Genomic DNA, 22,554 nt, shown 5'->3' with positions numbered 1-22,554 from the left:
GGAAAATTAAATTTGTAACGGCTTTTTTCTTGTACAAATAAAGAAGCCTAGAAAATGTATTTTTAGGAAGAAGGGGGTGGGGGTGGTTTTTCCCCTTTTTTAAAAGACTACTATGTATGACTCTCTAACATTAAACATGGTACTCTGTTTGTATACATTCTTCACTTTTATATTTGATGGGATATATAGTCTAACTTGGTTAAATTTCATGCTCCTATCTTTGACTAGTTTTATATATATATATAATTAATCCTTCTATGACTAGATAATAAATATGTTATTGTTGTAATTTTATTAATGGTTATGTACATTCTACACTCCTATCTTTGGCTGAATATACATACATTTTACCCTTCAATAAAATCTGACTAGATATGTTGTTTTTGAGAATATGATAAATAATGTTTGTCCATTAAATTTGAAGAAATTTTTTTTTAGTTTTAGACCTCTTATGTTAAACATTTATATATTTTAAATTCAGTATTACTATATAGATAACACTCATTTGGGATGGTCAAAATAGTTATAATTAGTAACGACTCAAGAAATAAAACAAAACAATTTTATGTTGTTACTTTTATGATTTTATTATGTGTCATCAACGCTTGAAGAAGTATTATATCTTTTCTCTTCTTCTTTCATCAAATAATATTTAAAATATGAATTTAAAAAGAAAATTAAATTATTATATACCAAAGAAAGTAAATTAAAAGAAAAGGGCAAGTGCCAAAAATATACAAATGGCAAGATACTAGGGCATTTGATCACATCAATCACTGACATTTCATTGATATTTTTTTTATTCCATTTCATTTGCTTTTCTATTTTTATAGATAACATTATAAACGATATACATCAAGAAACAAGTAAAATTTACTGGAAGGAAAAATAAAAATTTGCAGTATCTTATATTCTCATAATTATTATTTTATACAAGTTTACTTTTCTCAAATTTATGTTGTTACTTTTATGATTTTATTATGTGTCATCAACACTTGTAGAAATATTATATCTTTTCTCTTCTTCTTTCATGAAATAATATTTTAAATATTTAAAATATGAAAAAGAAAATTAAATTATTATATACCAAAGAAAGTAAATTAAAAGAAAAGGGCAAGTGCCAAAAATGTACAAATGGCAAGATACTAGGACATTTGATCACATCAATTACTGTACATTTCTTTGATATTTTTTTTATTCCATTTCATTTGCTTTTGTATTTTTATAGATAACATTATAAACGACATACATCAAGAAACAAGTAAAATTTAATGGAAGAAAAAATTAAAATTTGCAGTATCTTATGTTTTCATAATTATTATTTATACAAGTTTACTGTACGTGCTATGGACGAGTGTATTACGTCAATATATAAAGCGATAAATAATTTGTTTTTTAGGCTTAATTGGGTTAAAACATATTTATTTGGTCAAATTTTTTGATACAAAATCTCAATTGTAAAGAAACCATAAGAAATTATCAAGAGTGGCTTATCATTATGAATTGATAAGCATGTGTATAATTCATATATAATCTTATAAGGTATTAACCAAAAGAAATTAAGAAAGACGAAAAAAGATCATTACGGTGGGTTCAGGATGATTATATGAATCAAGTTAAAGAAAAGATTAGAAATGTAGAAGAAGTTGATGCTATCACTAACAAGGTTAAAGTTCAAATAGTCAGTCAACTTCATTACTTAGAATTTTCTAGACTTAATTTAATTTGAATGATCCTGAATATATATAATTATAAAGTGATTTTTACTTATAACAATAATATCTAGGATATCAACTTCTCAAATATTTTAATGGATATCAATAGATTTTCACGCATGACAGTAACCAAATACATAACACCCACACAAGACCCGTGGATGGAACGACCTATGAAATTTGAATTGGAGCATTAATTTATACTTATATTGATAGACAATTCTTATTCATATAAAATAATATAATGCATGTTTATTTCTAAGAAAGAAACTTAGAACTCTTACTGTATATTGGAAGACTCTTTAATTTTATTGTGTTTTCCCCATAACAAATTTTTTGTATGATCAATCAAAAGAATCAATCATCACCATCATTAATCATCATGTGTAATTATCACCAACAATTATTACTTCCTCTTATCATTATAGATAATTACAATCACTATATATAACTAATGATTATCCTCATTCGGAATGTTGATTACCTATTAATATAATTCCACTACTAATTATCAACTATCACCACTAACAACCTTAACTAATTACTATTGTCAACCCCTATACCATATAATACTATCCACAAACAACAACATCAGTCAACACAATCCAAAATTAGAACACAAAATCAAAAGCGTTAGTCCTCACTACTATCACCTGTCATATAAATTTTATAAATATTCTATATATATAATATTATATCAATTATTATTTTATGTAAATGGTATATTTGGTATTTTTGAAACAAAAACTATATTTAATATACTTAGATGTTGAAACAATTAGTCTTAATTAGTTACAATAAAAAGATTTATACAAAAAATAGAGCACTGGACTAGACCTTATAAACAATATTTGTTGTGTTTTTCTTGTCATCTAACCAAAGGTGCTTTGCACGAGTATTCCACTCAATTTCTCTAGATGTCATATGAACATGTGAAAAACAACTACATTTTTATTTTTAGAACTACTTTTGTATATGAATTTTTAGTTTTTAGGTTATAACAAAATAGATGACATTATTTTTGTATGTTCTCATATTTGATTTTTGATTACCTTTGTATGTAAAACAAAGATATTTATTTGCCTATCCATAGTTAGCTGAGAAAACTTTCCTTTTTAAGCAAATAAACAATAAATTACTATTAATAAATATATTCTATCGCTTAAATAGTATATATAATCACTTGCTAATCTTACATCCAACAAATACAATGTTCGTATACTTGTAAATAATTTTTAATATATTTAACCAAACAAAATATAAGAAAAGTTAAAACATAGAAATAATTATTGTAATAACTATGAGAATTCATAATATTATAACTAATGAGTGTAGAAGAGTGTGAATAATTTTCAATGATTGTAATTACTTAGAATATTTATTATGTTACTATCACTCCCCGAGCTTACACCTTGGACGTAGCCGGAACCGAATGACCATTGTTGGAATTGAGGGAACCCTTGGCTTAGTTTACTTAACTCAGATAGAATACATAGCCAATACTAAAACAAGAATATTCTCATAGTAAATTTAATTTAACGTCTTGGACAAAATGACACTTAAGTCTCAAATATAATATATGAAATAAAAGAGACTCAACCGAACTAACTAACTATCCATCTATGAAGCCTCTAAAAATACTTTGATGAATGTTGGGAGAGACCCCACAACATTCTGAAATAGATAGACTATAAAGCATAAAAAGGATCTTTCAAAAAATACAAAGAGACTCACCACTTACTCTGAGTGCTTAAATTAGATCAACGATGCGCTGGATGTTGATCCTGGTTACTGCGGCTGCATCATAAGACGATGCAGGCAAACGTGAATTAATACATTGATTGTATGAGTATGCGAATTGGAATACTAATAAACAAGAGAAGCTTTAGGGGAATGAGATGAACTAGCTTGCCGCTACTCAACTCAAGAAATATTTAACTCCGTGCATATATATAAAACAATTTAAAACACATAGGATATATATAAAGCTTGTAAAAAAGTAAATCAACTTAGTTCATCAAAGAAAATAAAGTAGGAAGCCCAACTTTACATATATATGAAAGTAATATAATTTTGTGGGAGATTCTCTAACCGACAACCACCACTATGAGCTTAAGTTCCCACGCTGCCAGAACTGTCCTATACATTGATGTCACATAGAAATCCTCAATATAGTTAATCAAGTAGCTTAAGTTATGTGATCATCTAAAAATTATGACTCGTTAATACCCATGATAACTACATTGTTTACATGGAGACTTGAGTTAATATGAACTCTCATCCCCACATCAGTGCTCAATTCTACTCCCGAAATATACTTTAGCTAATGATTTTAAAATAGCTTCCTTCATTTGGGTTGAGATAATTTTCTCAACCCTTTTTAGCTTTACAAATCCCTTTTGGAATCAATGTTCCCTTTTCTTGTTGAAAATTCAATCTGGAAATCTTAGTTTCCTCTTAACTTAAATTTAAAAAACGTCATAACTTTCTAGAGAATACTTAGTTCTCTTATATAGTTTGAGAAATGAACTCAATTTTTTGATCTTTCTTTAACTCGAAACTTGAGCCTTAAACTGAAGTTCAAAAGTTTAAATAAAACTCTTGGAAACATCAAAAAACTTTATTTTAACTTACTTCATAACTTTTTACTGGACTTCTTAAATACCTTGACTTTGATCCTAAATTCCCTTGAATTTAAATATTGATTCAAGGATCATGATTCATGTTTATGGATGATTTCATGATGTTTAGATGTACCTTAGAGTATTGGAATTTACTAGAAATGGTAGGTAAATCACTTAGGAACTAGGGGAAAAATGGGGTCTCTAAAAGGCGTGGAGTGCCAGTGTCGGACATACTCTGTATTGAGGCTCTCTTGCGGGAGTGCAGACCCCAAGCATTTTATATAGGGACTGTCTTGAGGGGCTCTGGTAGGTCCAGCACGATAGGGCATGTTAGACGGTAACTCTGACTTTTCTTCTCTATTTTTAACCTCTAAACCTTCTAAACTTGCATGGATTTTACTCCAATCACTTAGGATCACTAATAACCTCAACACCAAATAGATTAGACCTGAAAACAACTTGCAAATACGAATGCAATCAACTAAAACATACTACAACTCAACTAATAAGAATTTATCCATTGTTCATCCAGAATTTCGATATTTATCATTCAATCTATAAAAATTTCATTGAATTACTTAAATTTGTGTATGGTTAAACTAACCCAACACAAAAATATCTCACATACCTTAATAGGGATCACCTCCGACGAACTCCGCTACCAACGAACTTGGCACTTTTGATGAATTCAGGTCGTTTCTCTTTTATCGTTCTCTTCTCTTTTCTCCCAGACCCGAAGTGTATTCTAATTTTAACTAAAACTAACTTAAGGCTCAGTTTTAACCCTAATAAACACTAAGGATGATATAGGAAATAGTAGGGGTGAAAAGACAAGTTTACCTTTACTAAAATTCGGATAGATACCTCCCTCAATCTAGTATCCTAACTTTCAATAGGCATATCTCCCTCATCCATATCAAAAATCAGAGAGCTCCAAGGCATTGTAAATATCTTTCCAAAGGATTTCCAATCATATAAAGAACTCACTCTAACTCGTCCCGAGCTAGAAGTTATATTTGTTTGAAAATTGTCAAAACCTCACCTTTTACACTTAGGAAATTTTCCAAATTTTTCCTATCTTTCAAAAAGTGATAAATTATAGTTTCTTATCTTATTTATGGCTATTACAAGTTACAATATGTTACACTATGTCCTCCTTGGGAATATTTGTCCTCGAATGAGATTTCTTTTACATTACTAAGGATAGTAACATTAAGTTCAACACTTCACAATCCAAAGCAAATAAAAATCATTCTTACTCATAGTTCATGAAGTATTAAAAATAAAATTATTACCTTCATCTGCACTCTCTCCGGATTCAAAGAGATGTGGATATCTCTTCTTCATATCCTCTTCAGCTTCCCAAATCGCTTCCTTTATAAATTTGTTACTCCAAAGGACCTTGCCTAATGCAACTTCCTTGTCCTCAACTTGCGAACTTGACGATCCAAAATTTTAACCAGAATCTCTTCATAGGATAAGTTATCCTTAATCCCAATATTTTCAGTTGGTAGAATCAATGAAGGATCACCCATACACTCTTTCAACATAAAGATATGGAATATCGGATGGACCGATGCTCACTGTTGTGGGAGCTCCAACTCCTAAGCTACATTGCCAACTTTGTTGGATATTCTATTTGGTCTAATATACTGGAGACTAAGTTTCCCCTTCTTGAGAAAACTCATAACACTCTTCATGGGTGGAACCTTAAGTATACCCAACCATCCACCTCATATTTTAATGTCCTCCTCCTAACATATCGATAGGACTGTTGGTTACAATGTGCCTTGTTTAACCTCTTTTGAATTAATTTCACTTTCTCCATGGCTTGGTGAACTATATTTGTTCCTATATGTCACGACCCGACCCGATAGGCCGTGATTAGTTCCCATTTTTGACACCCACATACAAACCTGCTAAGTATGACCAACTGAAACTAAGACAATATGGAATTTAATAAAATCAAGCCAACCCCAACGTCATATATATATATAAGAGGACCTGTCTCATAAGGAGTCATAACCATTCAACCATAACAGCATACGCGAGCCGACAAGGCCGCCACTATTCAAAGCGTAATGATGTACGCAGCGGACAAGGCTGCCCCTGTACAAGCGGACATCCCAAACAAACCATGTCCAGACCATTATCCAAAACATATATATACAACCCAAATAATGTCCACAGACCTCTAAGAGTACATTAGTGAAACTCGACGGGACAGGGCCCCGCCATACCCATAGACGAGCAAAAGACTACACAAAAGTTATGTACCAAAACGACTGGGCTCCGGAACAGTGGAGCTCTCCCAATCAGCAGAGTAGATATCCTAGGCGGGAGGATCACCGAACTGCACGTCTACACCTGTGGGCATGAAACGCAGCCCCCCGAGGAAAGGGGGGTCAGTACGGACAATGTACTGAGTATGTAAAGCATAAGGTAAAGATGACAGGATACCAATGTGGCAAGTCGAAACAAAATATTGCTACGCAAAATAATCATCACGTCATCTCCGTCGTCATCATCATCATAACTATCCTCATCACCAATCATATATATAATATACATACCCGGCCCTCTAGTGAGGAACTCGGTGACATATGCAAGAAACTCCGCACGAACATTACCCGGCCCGGGACTCGATGAAATGATAAATGACTCTATGCACGAGCAGAATGTTATGAGCAACCATATGCAATTAAAATCATTTCTTATAACTCAATAGAACAATCAACGTGAACCAACAAGGAGTATTACCAAAGATTAATGTTTTATCAAGATTATGAACCTTTAATACGATATGGAAACGTAAAATTTCAATGACTCTAAGAAGCATTACCATAGATATTAGAGATCATCATAGCCTTAGACATAACCGATATATGGAGGAATAATTGTGGAAGCAAGAATATACATCACCTAGACGCTTTAGAGGTAAGTATCTAATCTGTCCGTTATTCGCTTATTTTTAAAATTCATGCCAAGCAAAGAAAGAAGGGACAGCGTTACATACCGTATAATTGAGCCGCACGTCCAATATTTACTGCTCAAGCTATTAATCTATAACAAGCAACAATCGTGCCGCAATTAGATAAACATCGTGCTTTACTTTCTTGTAAGCTAGCTAATAATCTAACGAAAATTCGGTAGCACCTCCCCTATTTTCCTTACTTCGTCCCAATCCGACAACAATCCAAATTATCCACAGCAATACCAATAACACATATAACCCAAAGAATCATATAAACAGCCCAAGCACCAACATGACACCACTAATAATCCGATTATGGTTTCCATTCGTACTTAGCACATTCAATAACTAAAACAAACTTCCTAAGCTACTGGTCACGCCCCCTTCTTAAAATTAATGGATAATTAACAAGGGTATTCTAAAGAATTAACACACCAAACAAGGAGATTACTAACCAAATTATTTGCAGCTGCTGGCCAAGAGTTGCAGGGTTGGTTTCTCCATTTCCATGGCTGCCTAAGACAAGTGGTGAAGAAGAAGATGATATGCAGCAATGCATTTCACCACTTTATATAGCATGGAGTGGATTTCTCCACCTCATTTAATAGTATGAAGTGGAGGCATCCCCCCTCTACACCTATCCACTAAGGTCAGCCCACAATCTGATCCCCTTTTAATTTTTGCCTTGAGTGGTGGGGCCCATTGGATTAAATCAATCAAAATTAGCCACTAATTAATCCCTCACTTAAAGTTAATGGCACTTACATTAACCAACTCATACTTAATATCACATTTGGAAATAACATCCTTGCCTAATATTTCTTTACGTCTTCTAGATCATGATGCGCACTACGTATATAAAAAAAATACGAGGCATAACATCCATCCCCCCTTAGGAACATTCGTCCTCGAATGTTAAGTTAGCGTCTTGCAAAAACAAATTCCAGCGAGGTCTCTCTAAAAGTTATACCTATCAACCTGCATTCCGTAACTTACAGATGCCTCACAGCTACATAATCTCATTATCTATCAATATAGTCAAGCTAGGAATTGAATTACCTGCAGGTACGGGGAACAAGTAAGGATACTTATTCTTCATTTCGTCTTCCACTTCCCAAGTCATCTCCTCCCTATTGTTATTATGCCACAACACTTTGACGGAAGCCACATCCTTAGTACGTAACCTTCTAACCTGACGATCAAGTATAGCCACGGGTTTCTTCTCATATGACAACTCCTCTGTTACCTGAATATCATCTACAGGGAATACTGTAGAAGGATCACCAATACATTTACGTAGCATCGATACATGGAAGACTGGATGTACCGCCTCCAAATCAGATGGTAGATCCAACTCATAGGCAACCTTGCCTATCCTACGAACAATCTGATAAGGCCCAATATATCTCGGACTGAGCTTCCCCTTCCTGTCGAATCTCATCACACCCCTCATGGGTGATACCTTCAGGAATACCCAGTCACCAATCTGAAACTCCAAATCTCGATGCCGATTATCTGCATATGACTTCTGTCGACTCTGGGCTGCTAATAATCTTTCTTGAATAAGCTTCACCTTCTCAACAGCTTGCTGAATCACATCCGGGCCTATTAACTTAGTATCGCCAATATCAAACCAACCAATAGGTGATCTGCACTTCCTCCCATATAAGGCCTCGTACGGTGTCATCTGGATACTAGAATGGTAGCTATTATTATAGGCAAACTCAATGAGCGGCAAGTGGTCATCCCAGCTGCCTTTGAAGTCAATAATACAGGCCCGCAACATATCTTCTAGTGTCTGAATAGTACGCTCAGCCTGCCCATCAGTCTGAGGGTGAAATGCTGTGCTAAGGTTCACCTGTGTCCCCAATCCCTTCTGAAATGATCTCCAAAAGTTGGCTGTAAATTGAGCTCATCTGTCTGATATAATGTACGTGGGAACCCCATGAAGTCTCACTATCTCCCTGACATATAACCTCGTATAATCTTCAGCCGAATAAGTAGTCCTGACTAGAAGAAAATGGGCCGATTTCGTCAGCCTATCTACAATAACCCATATAGAGTCATACTTCCGTTGAGTGCGAGGTAAGCCTGTAATGAAGTCCATATTAATCATCTCCCATTTACAAGTCGGGATCTCTATCTCCTGTAATAATCCACCAGGCTTTTGATGTTCGATCTTGACTTGTTTACAATTTGGGCACTGAGCAACAAACTCTGCTATGTCCTTTTTCATGCCATCCCACCAATATAAGCATCTGAGGTCATGATACATTTTTGTTGACCCTGGGTGAATAGAATAACGGGCAGAGTGTGCCTCTCCCATAACTTGCCGTCGTAGCCCCGCAGTATCGGGTACACACAATCTGCCTTCATATCGTAACACTCCATCAGGTGTAACCTTAAATGGGGTCTTTTCCTTTTGAAGAGCTGCATCTCTATACTGTGCCAGAATAGGGTCCTTGTATTGGTGTCTCTTTACCTCATCTATGATTGAGGACTCAGCAACCTCTCGAATAGAAACTCCACTATCTTCTGAATTAGCTAGACGGACTCCAAGGCTGGATAGCCGCTGAATCTCCCGAACCACATCCCTCCCTTCTGGTTGTACATCTGTCAAGCTACCCATGGACTTACGGCTAAGAGCATCTGCTACAACATTCGCTTTCCCTGGATGATATAAAATATCAACATCATAATCCTTTAGTACCTTTAACCACCGCCTCTGTCGTAAGTTCAGCTCCTTCTTTTTAAAGATATATTGGAGACTCTTATGATCTGTATAGATGTCCACATGGACACCATATAAATAATGTCTCCATATCTTCAAGGCATGAACCACGACCGCTAACTCCAGATCGTGAGTAGGATAGTTCTTTTCATGCTTCCTAAGTTGTCGGGAGGCATAGGCTATAACTTTGCCATGCTGCATCAATACACATCCTAGCCCAACACCCGAAGCATCACAATAAATAACATAGCCGTCTGGTCCCTCTGGAAGAGTTACGACTGGAGCTGTAGTCAATTTGTCTTTCAATAGCTGGAAGCTTCGCTCACAAGCATCTGTCCACTGGATCTTGGCTGCCTTTTTAGTTAGCCTTGTCAAAGTCACTGAAATTGAGGCAAACTTTTCTACGAATCTCCTGTAATATCCTGCTAACCCCAAAAAGCTGCGTACCTCAGTAGGTGTCGTAGGTCTGGGCCAAGTCTTTACTACCTCAATCTTCTGCGTATCTACCCGAATACCATCAGCTCCAATAATATGCCCCAAGAATGCCACTGAAGTCAACCAGAACTCGCACTTAGAAAATTTAGCATACAACTTCTGGTGCTGAAGCACCCTAAGTACCGTCCTTAAATGATCTGCATGCTCCTCTTCTGAACGTGAATAGACCAGAATATTGTCTATAAATACAATAACAAACATATCAAGGAATGGTTTAAATACTCGATTCATTAAATCCATGAACACCGCTGGAGCATTAGTCAGCCCAAAAGACAGCACTCTAAACTCATAATGCCCATATCGGGTCCGGAATGCTGTCTTTGGAATATCTGCCTCCCTTACCCGCACCTGATGATAACCTGACCGCAAGTCTATCTTTGAAAAACACTTTGCACCCTGCAACTGGTCAAATAGATCGTCAATCCTTGGGAGGGGATACCTGTTCTTTATTGTTACTTTGTTCAACTGCCTATAATCAATGCACATCCGCAGCGACCCATCCTTCTTCCTCACAAACAGTACTGGTGCTCCCCAAGGTGACGTACTAGGCCTGATGAAGCCCTTTTCTAGCAAATCCCTCAATTGCTCTTTCAATTCTTTCAACTCAGCAGGTGCCATTCTATAAGGAGGTATAGATATAGGCTGGGTATCTGGCAGTACATCTATAGTAAACTCTATCTCCCGTTCTGGAGGAAGGCCTGGAAGTTCCTCGGGGAATACATCAGGAAATTCATTAACTACCGGGACTGATTGAAGAGTCGGTGCCTCTGCCTTTATGTCATACACCTGAATCAGATGGTAAATATAGCCTTTTCTAACCATCTTCCCGGCCTTGAGGTATGAAATGAACTTACCTTTCGGCGATACTGTACTTCCCTTCCACTCTATAATCGGTTCCCCTGGAAATTGAAATCGAACTATCTTTTCTCTGCAATCAACATTAGCATAACAAGCAGCCAACCAATCCATGCCCGTGATAATATCAAACTCAATCATATTTAACTCTATTAGATCTGCTACGGTATGACGACTATATATAGCTACTGAACAATTCCTATATACTCGCGTAGCTATGACAAAATCTCCTACAGGTGTAGCTACCTCAAATGGTTCTATCAACTCAGACTCTATTCCGATCCTACTAGCAACAAAGGGAGATATATATGATAAGGTGGAACCTGGGTCTATCAATGCATACACACTTCGGGAGAATAGTGATAATATACATGTGATCACATTAGGTGACGCCTCTTGATCTTGCCTATTAGTCAAAGCATATATACGGTTTGAGGGACCGCTAGAACTAGAAGCTCCACCACGTCCTCTACCACGGCCTGCTGGTGCCTGAATACCCTGCCCCGTAGGGCGCATAGCCACAGAAGAAGATGAACCAGCAACGGTCCCTGTAGGTTGTGCCATACCACCTGCACTACCTCTAAGAAGACACTCCCTCATAGTATGGCCCTGACGGCCGCAAGAAAAACACGCACCTGTAGCCCAACGACATTCCCCAGGATGGGACATACCACAACGAGAACACCGAGGCAAAGGTGGCCTCGACTGGCTCAAACCCCTGCCCATCTGTGACCCTGACGCCCTAGAGCTCTGACCAGGTTCCGAATATTCCATACGATCGAACCCCCTACCCATGAAACGTGGGGGTGCACTCTGTGCTGGCTGGGAAGAAAATCTAACATGCTGCTGAGACTGCCCGCTTTGAAACTCGTCAGGATAACCTGCGTATCAAGCCCTCTTATGCTGGCCTCTATTATAATCTCTATCTGGCTGACGTCCCCGGTGCCGATCCTCTACCCCCTGTGCATATGCCTGCACCCGAGCAATGTCCATACCTGGCTGAAGAGTCACTGCCATACAACCGTCAATCAGATAACGATCCAATCCCATCACATAACGATGTACCATGTCTGCCATATCAGCCACAATAGTAGGCGCATGCCTAGCCAATGAATCAAACTCGAGGCTATACTCTCGAACGCTCCTGCCATTTTGCTTCAAACGCAAGAATTTATCGACTCTAGCTCGCTTCATCTCTGGAGGCAGGAAGTGGCCCTGGAAAGCCTCCACAAATTCATCCCATACCGCTGGAGGGGCACCCTCACCCCTAGATAACTCCCAATACTCATACCAATTAATAGCTACATCCCGCAAACGATACATAGCTAACTCAACAGACTCGGTCTCCGAAGCCTTGATTATCCTCAATGTACGCTGCATCTGACGAATAAACTCTTGCGGATCATCCTGTGGCCTTGACCCAAGAACTCTGGAGGATTACAACTTAAGAAGTCACGAGCCCTTAAGCTATCAGATCTGTCCGCATGATCAACTCCTAGTCCATGCCTGCGAGCCTGATCGGCCACTAATATAGTCAGCAATTGAACCGCATCTCTCATGGCCCTATCCTCCGCCCCTGACTGAGGAGCTAGAGGTTCAGATGTTGGGGCCTCGGGGGCTGGTGGTGTCCCCCGAATTGGAGCTGCTACTGCTCTAAGCTCTTCTGGCGGTGGGGGTGTAGCAGAGCTCTCCGACTGGAGCATAATACCAGGCATAGACTGGGCACGGGCCCTAGTAACTATCCAGGTCTGACTAGTACCTTCTGCTACCGATTTTCCCTTCTGGGCGGCTGTCCCTTTCTTTGGAGGCATAGCTGAAAACACACGGATTCGTTAGAGAGGGATTATCCTGTTAATATAGCTCTATCGCACGATCTAGAATAAGAAGAAAGAATTACATCCTAAATGTCCTTTAGCTTCCTGTTTATAGATGTGGTGCACAACACACAGATAAACAAGACTCTACTAGACACGGTCTGTAGACACTTCCGAGGAAGAACCTCTCTGATACCACTCTTTGTCACGACCCAACCCGATAGGCCGTGATTAGTGCCCGTTTTGGACACCCACATACAAACCTGCTAAGTATGACCAACTGAAACTAAGATAATATGGAATTTAATCAAATCAAGCCAACCCCAACGTCATATATATATATATATAAGAGGACCTGTCTCATAAGGAGTCATAACCATTCAACCATAACAGCATACGCGAGCCGACAAGGCCGCCACTATTCAAAGCATAATGATGTACGCAGCCGACAAGGCTGCCCCTGTACAAGCGGACATCCCAAACAAACCATGTCCAGACCATTATCCAAAACATATATATACAACCCACATAATGTCCACAGACCTCTAAGAGTATATTAGTGAAACTCGACGGGACAGGGCCCCGCCATACCCATAGACGAGCAAAAGACTACACAAAAGTTATGTACCAAAACGACTGGGCTCCGGAACAGTGGAGCTCTCCCAATCAGCAGAGTAGATATCCTAGGCGGGAGGATCACCGAACTGCACGTCTACACCTGCGGGCATGAAACGCAGCCCCCCGAGGAAAGGGGGGTCAGTACGGACAATGTACTGAGTATGTAAAGCATAAGGTAAAGATGACAGGATACCAATGTGGCAAGTCGAAACAAAATATCGCTACACATATACTTTTTAAGTGAAAATCATGCACATATTTAACATTTAAGGTGCCCAGCTTCCCTAGTAAGGGGCTCGGCAAAATAATCATCACGTCATCTCCGTAGTCATCATCATCATAACCATCCTCATCACCAATCATATATATAATATACATACCCGGCCCTCTAGTGAGGAACTCGGTGACATATGCAAGAAACTCCGCACGGACATTACCCGGCCCGGGACTCGGTAAAATGATAAATGACTCTATGCACGAGCAGAATGTTATGAGCAACCATATGCAATTAAAATCATTTCTTATAACTCAATAGAACAATCAACGTGAACCAACAAGGAGTATTACCAAAGATTAATGTTTTATCAAGATTATGAACCTTTAATACGATATGGAAACGTAAAATTTCAATGACTCTAAGAAGCATTACCATAGATATTAGAGATCATCATAGCCTTAGACATAACCGATATATGGAGGAATAATTGTGGAAGCAAGAATATACATCACCTAGACGCTTTAGAGGTAAGTATCAAATCTGTCCGTTATTCGCTTATTTTTAAAAGTCATGCCAAGCAAAGAAAGAAGGGACAGCGTTACATACCGTATAATTGAGCCGCACGTCCAATATTTACTGCTCAAGCTATTAATCTATAACAAGCAACAATCGTGCCGCAATTAGATAAACATCGTGCTTTACTTTCTTGTAAGCTAGCTAATAATCTAACGAAAATTCGGCAGCACCTCCCCTATTTTCCTTACTTCATCCCAATCCGACAACAATCCAAATTATCCACAGCAATACCAATAACACATATAACCCAAAGAATCATATAAACAGCCCAAGCACCAACATGACACCACTAATAATCCGATTATGGTTTCCATTCATACTTAGCACATTCAATAACTAAAACAAACTTCCTAAGCTACTGGTCACGCCCCCTTCTTAAAATTAATGGATAATTAACAAGGGTATTCTAAAGAATTAACACACCAAACAAGGAGATTACTAACCAAATTATTTGCAGCTGCTGGCCAAGAGTTGCAGGGTTGGTTTCTCCATTTCCATGGCTGCCTAAGACAAGTGGTGAAGAAGAAGATGATATGCAGCAATGCATTTCACCACTTTATATAGCATGGAGTGGATTTCTCCACCTCATTTAATAGTATGAAGTGGAGGCAGCCCCCCTCTACACCTGTCCACTAAGGTCAGCCCACAATCTGATCCCTTTTTAATTTTTGCCTTGAGTGGTGGGGCTCATTGGATTAAATCAATCCAAATTAGCAACTAATTAATCCCTCACTTAAAGTTAATGGCACTTACATTAACCAACTCATACTTAATATCACATTTGGAAATAACATCCTTGCCTAATATTTCTTTACGTCTTCTAGATCACGATGCGCACTACGTATATAAAAAAATATGAGGTATAACACTATAAAACCTGCTTCACCAACTTCAAACCACCCAATAGTAGATCTGCATCCTCTCCCATACAGATCTTGGTATGGAGCCATTTGGATGGTCGAATGGTAGAACTTGTATAATTTTTATATGGAGCCATATGTATATATATTAAATTTACAAATAATAACTTAAAAAGAGCTTTGTATAATTTTTTCCCTCATTTTTATTTGAGGAACAATATTCTGAGAGAAGCCTTACGTGTCACATAAGATCTACAATGCCAACTAGGTTTCAATTTTCTTTGTTCATAAGAGAAAACATAGATCGTTATGAATCTACGGAGAAGTTCTTCTACTTCTCTATTTTAAGCAGAGTTATTATCTTTGAATCTATAGAGAATTTCGTCTTCTTCCCTTTTGGAAGCAGAGTTATCAGCTTTGAATCTATATCAATTGTAATCTTTCTTCTCTATAAAATCAATAGTAAGTGCTTATTCTCATCTCTCTAGCAAATTGTTTAGAGTGTCCTGTGCTAGTGCAGACTTGGCAACACATATGTATATTCTATCTACAATTTAGGAGTGTGTGGTACTCAAATTTACTTCTAAAGGGGTCAATAAAAATTAAATCTTTAATGGTTAACAACTACATTTATGGTGGTTTTCCCTATTTTTATAATGTATAAATTTAAATGAGTCTTGATTGATTTTTTTGTTATGCTATAATCTATTTTTGTTCTTGTATAAATGTTTTGTTTTCGTTTGTATTAAAGTTTATGGAGGAAGTGTTCAAAAATATAAAGTTTTTAAATGTATGATGAGTTTGGAGCGTAAATACCATGTACTAATGGTTTTTTTGTAAGACCTCAAAAATGACTTAGGTAAATATAGAGCCTAACATGGTTGTCGTGATGGTAAAAATTCCAAAAATTGTTTATAATGTGGGTCTGAGCCACTGTCTTAAATTTTAGGTGCTTTGGAAGACAAACGTCAAAGGAGGACCAAGACGTTCGATGATAAAATCACCTATGTACCTCATAGTTATTTTTATGTGGTTACGTGTGATTCATGAGGTTATCAGGTACTTTAATGAGTTAGTATAGATTATATAGGCAGTGTGCCTAGTTTTGTGAAGTTTGGAGGTCAAACGTCCAAGAAAATCCTTGACGGTCAAAAGGTTTTCCTTGAAATGACCTTGTATGTTTATGTATGTTTCATCGAGTTTTACGTGTTCGTTTTGGATAAAATTTATGTGGTAGGTCCTAAACTCATATATGAACATATTTGGGGTGGATTTGTCCAGGTACGATTACATATAGTACCCTCAAGGGAACCGAAAGGAGGACCCCAACATTGGAGCTCAACACTAATAGGCAGTGGCAATCGATGACCCAAACGACGACTTGTCGACCAGGAAACGGCCCATCGATGGGTCTCGTAGATGGATCCATCTGACCTGCAGGTTGAGGAGTTGCAGGTGCAACCCATGAAACCCCATAGACGGGGCGCGGGTGAGACCATGGACCGTTTACATGGGCATCGATGGTGAAGCCTGTTTTCCTGAAAACTTTACAATTTAGTTTAGGGTGAACTTGTTAATTTACCACAAGCACATATATGTCTTTCGATGTTTTTTTGAGTGTTTATGTGTATTTAAAGAGTATATAAGTCATTAAACTCTCATTATAACCCTAACACCTAAATCAAAACACATTCCCTCCAAAAGTTCCTCCCAAAACCTCGATGTGAGTTAAAGCTGAAGATAGAGCTTGAAGATGGTTCTTCAATGGATTTTCTTCTTTAGTTTTCATTGGGTTCTTCTATTAAGTTATGGGAGTTCTTTATGTAAGGTTTACTATCACCTTAGAGACAGTTTCAAAGATGATTCTCGAAGATTTCAAAAAAATGAAAAAGTCTAATTTCTACTCTGTCTTGGGTTCCTGCATAAATTGTTTTAAATCATTTATATATGATGAAATTTATGTATAATTAATGTTTTCCAATGAAATTCTCCATGAGCCCTTGACATTCACAAATCTCTCAATTTGAAAAAAAAAATGGGCTAAGGTGATCATGCTTTGATATTGATGTATTCATGTGTAGATTGTTATGGGCTTTTGATTCATGTATAGTTTACGGTTAATTGGTTTATAGGATTTTTCAATTTGATCAATTGAGTATTGAATATTCTTAGATCTATTAAATGTTATACTTATTGAATTGGTATTGACTTAAGGCTTATGATTTCTAATGTAATTTTCTATGATCTATCTAATTACGCAATAATTATATTCAATTGATATCTAGGTCATATAATATTGATGAGTATGTAATTAATTGACCTATTACATTCATTATTGATATAATTGCATTGAATTGTAGGTTATGGCCATGGGTAAGGGCCTTGTGACATTGAATTGGATTATTTAGCCTTGAAATCAAGCTGGTAAAATTGAGTTGGGGTATGCTGCATTAATTTCTTTTATTTTATGTTAATTATACTTCAATTATGTTGTTATTAGTATGGTCCACTTATGGTGGTGGTACTATGTGAATTGATGTGGCCTGTCGCCGTTACTTCATGCAATATAATGATCATGGACTTGTCGGCACTACAGGAAGTATTGCGATGATTTGCGTAGTTGATTTGTGTGAAATATGAGTATATCTATCTATATGTGAATTAATGTTAAAGTATGTGTTGTTTCTATATATGTTAGGAAATCATGTAGACTATGACTATGTTCTTATATGCGTAGTCATAGGTTTGATGTGTGGTTGTCCCTACTCAACTATATGAGTCTATAATAGATATATTGATGATGATAGTGCGTAGGATCACTTAAAGATTATAATGTTTATTCTATGTGCTTATAGAATGACTAGTAATATGTGTTAAGGTGAAGTATGTGGTGTCTTGTCTTTGTTGACTTGTGTCACTGACTTGATTTATGTGTGAATATGAATGTGTGATGTCTTGACTTAGGATGCTATAGTATATTAGTCTTGAATATATGAATGATATGTGAGACCTTGAAAGATGTAAAGAGGGTCCTTTATGCTAAACCTTGAACGTAGTGGTAAGGTTATGTATTATAAAGTCGAAAGTCATAATGGTATCCTTCAAAGTAAAGGAATTATGGAATTAAGGTTTATTTGATGGAACGGCATCATATCAAACCTTAGAAAAGACATCATGAGCTCCTGGTCTCTATTTTGAGGTAGTCCTAGTGGACCTTTCATTGGTAGGGTAAATATGATTGAGTTATGAACTTGTTATGGAACCCTCTTATGTAAAACATTAATGTGAATTAGTCTATGAGAATGAAGGCTAGCACCAAGTGAGTATGGTAAGCGGAGTAGTTCTAGTTAAGTATGAGACTAGATTACAAAGCATGCCCTTCGTATTCCTTAACCATGTGCGTATATTAAATGTGTCGTAGTTCTACCCTTGGCAAGTTGAACACCCTCATCGGAGTAGGTTAAAACTCTAGTAGAGTCTTGTTTATAATGTGAAGCGCTCCACATTATAAATAGGAGGCTATTGGGTGCTAGGAAAAGTTTCACTTGTTAATTCATCTAATCGTGCCTTAGAGCTTTGTGTATGGTGTCTTTCCCTTGTTTCCCTTATGTGTTAGTCCCTAGAGGGTGACTTTATAGTGTTTGGGTTGAGGGAGAGAAAATATGAGATGTGACTTGTTAGATGAGGTGTGAAAGAAGGTGTTGATGACCTTAGGTTGGTTTGGTTACTTTTTGAAGGGTAGTTAAGTTTGAAATAATGGTAAGGTTTAGTGTGAGAATGTGAAGGAGTGGTTGTTGAAGTGGTTTGAAGTTGTTTAAGACCCCAACCATACGAATGGAGGTAATGAGATTTGAAAGAGTAAAGGTGAGTTCTCCTAGTAAGGGGGACGTAGTGGTTAGATGATGAGACCTTTAAGAGTCCTTAATTTTCATGAGATAGACATTAGTAAGAAAGTATTAGTAAGGTTTAAGGTACCTTAAGGGAGTTTGTTGTAGTTGATGATATGTTGACCTTGGAATGCGTTTCTCCAAAGTGGGGGAGTATGGTGAAGGTATGATTGTTGGGAGTGAAGTACCCTTAAATTTTCTTTATGTGTTTATTCAAGCCTAAGACAAAGAGTTATTAGTACCTTGAGTTTTGTAGGAGTCTTTTGTGGAAAATGAGTTCCAATTATTTCGCTATATATATATATGCTTGATTGAAGTTTTGTTGAAAGAGAAAATAGTTTTCGTGCGTGGTATCTTCCTCATTATTCATGTGCATCCACTACTAAAAAAAGGCCAAAAAGAGACCTAGAAAAGGAGACCTCAAAAATAGGTCTATAAAGAGACCTCATGAGGTCGCTATTTGAATTAAAAAAAATTAATTTTTTTTAATGTAGGAGAGACCTCATGAGGTCAATTTAATGAATTTATTTTTTCCTATACCCGAGTTATTTCAAATTTTCAAATTTTTAATCTAATTCTCATAAAATTAGAGACCTCACGAGGTCTGTACTTGTTAAATTAAAAATAATAATTAATTTAATAAAAGACTTAAAAAATGAGAGACCTCATGAGATCTCTTAAACAAATGAAAACCCTAGCAAAATTATGTATCTCTTTCTTCCCTATCTCTTTCTCATCGTTCCTCTCTCTCTCTCTCATCGTTCCTCTCCGCCAAACTTCTCCATCTCCTCTCTCCGCCGTCATCTTCTCCATCTCCAGACGTGCCTCCATCTCCTCCTTCATCTTCTTCTAACGAGAAAGTCAGCCGCCTCCATCTCTGCGCGCCATTTGCAATCGGGCCTTAGCAGGTTGAGGTCGCTCCACCTCCATCTCCGTCGGGTCGTGCAACAGCAGTCGGCGGCGTTCCCAACCCTTTGACTCTAGGTGAATTTTTTGAACAAACTAGTTGGTTTTCGTAATTCTAAGTGCTTAAAATAATTAAAAAGTAGCAAGTAGATTGATGTTACCCTGTTGTATTAGTCATTTAATCATTCCCAATATGATTATCTTTGAATGTTTTAAAAGAATTTGTGTCAAATAGATATTGAAAAAGTTTTCCAATCAAAAATAATTTGTAAAACTAGTTGGCTTTCGTAACTCTTAATAGGGTACATGATTTTCATTGAAAATAAGTTAGTACATGGAATCAAATACTTCATTTTCACCATTGGAGTTCAAACTCTATTTTCTAGTGTTAACTTTTTTCCTTTTTTTCTTTCTAGGCCACTAAGGAAGCTCAAAATCTTAAAAAAATTGATACAAGATTATACTACTTCTTTAATTTAATCAAAGTAGGAGATAAGGTATGGTAATTCTAAATTTAATAAAGTTGAAGTACAATTGTTTTCTATAATATGCGTTGTACCCATCTAATATTGATACTTAGCTTTAAATATGTGTTGACACTTATTTTCTAAATTTATATTCTCATATGATAACATTCAATTTAGAATCGATATCTTCAACCTTTGGAGGATTTACAACAAACTCAGCCGGAAGAAAATCGAGGTATGCCACTTACTCAAGAACAGGATGAGGGAGTTTGGTTAGACTTGAATTGTGGGCTGAGTAGATATGAGTATGCATATGGAATGCTGCATAAAACCTTTCGTGAATTTTCTTCTGAGTTTGAAGGCCTAAATAGTTCAAATCATGATGAATTGATGAAGAAAAATTTGGCTAAGGAGAAAAAGATTGTTGAGCTATCTATCCAAGCCGAAGAATGACGGGATAGGGAAAGGCGGTTGGAATTACAGTTTGCGGGTCTTAAGGCTCAATTCGATGCATTACTTACTTCGGGAGGGATTCCCCCTTGTTCTGGTGATGTCACTTTCCCTCCTCGACCTCTTCAATCTCAACCTACTCAATATCCAATGTATGGTCAACAAAGAAATATGACACATGAGTATAGTAGATATGAAGAAAGTGATGATTATGTGGCAAACACACTACCACATAAGTGTAGTTTAGACTTGTGATAGATAATCGAAGTTAACTTATGGATAATTTTGTTAACTTCATAATTTTGTGATGGGAATTATTTGTTTTGTGAATACATGATAACATTGCAATGTATTATATAACTTATGGATATCATGGTTTTTATGTTGAAGTGAGTTGCAATTGAGTTAATAAAAGAATATCAAGTAAATGTATTGCTTCAATTGATTTTTTGAAGCTCTTTGAGCTTTATTTGGGTACTGAATAAAAATTACAGGTGATGAGAAGCCGTAGAAATAATAATTAGCTACCAGTATTTTTCTAGAAAAAAGAGACCTCATGAGGTCTCTTTTTTGCATTAATTTGTCCAGATATTTCATTATAGAGACCTCATAAGGTCTCTATTTAACATTTTATATTTTATAAATGCAGAAACAAGACCTCATGAGATCTCTTTTTTGCATTATATTTTTCGTAAATTTCATTATAGAGACCTCAGGTCGGTAAAAAATAAATGCAGAAAAGAGACCTTATGAGGTCTCTCCTTTAAAATAATATAAATTAAATTAAATAATATCTTAGCAACCTAATGATGTCTCTTTATTAAAATATAAATTAAATAATATAATAAAATAGTGACCTGATGAGGTCTTTATATAAAAAATTAAAATTAAATTAAATAATACAATAGTGACTTCATGAGGTCTCTTTTTTTTAAAAAAAATATGACAATTTGTTGGTGACCTCGTGAGGTCTCCGTTTGGCGACCTCATGAGGTGTCTTTAAAAAAATGACCTGCATTTTACTGACCTACCGTTGAGGACTCTTTTTCCCGAAAAGAGACCTCATGAGGTCTCTTTTCTAGGTCTCTTTTTGGCCCTTTTTTAGTAGTGATCTAGTGTAGGTTGATAATTTTTTCATATAGTGAATGTTGAGCATGTTTAAGTCATTTAATGAGATTGACTATGTTGTAAGATGTGTTGATATGATGTTACCTTGCATATAAGCTTGTTTCTATCATGAATTGCAAAAAACTTGTATTTTTTAAAATTTTGTTCATTAACTGTAATGCACTTTTTATTCACTGTGAAGACTTTCAAAATTTGACTAATTGATTCTTTGGTCTAAAATTATTGTCATGTTATTAC

Source organism: Solanum lycopersicum, chromosome 7, assembly GCF_036512215.1.
Source record: "Solanum lycopersicum chromosome 7, SLM_r2.1".
Lineage (NCBI taxonomy): Eukaryota > Viridiplantae > Streptophyta > Magnoliopsida > Solanales > Solanaceae > Solanum > Solanum lycopersicum.
The sequence above is the reverse complement of the archived record's forward strand: the minus strand, read 5'-3'. Positions refer to the sequence as shown.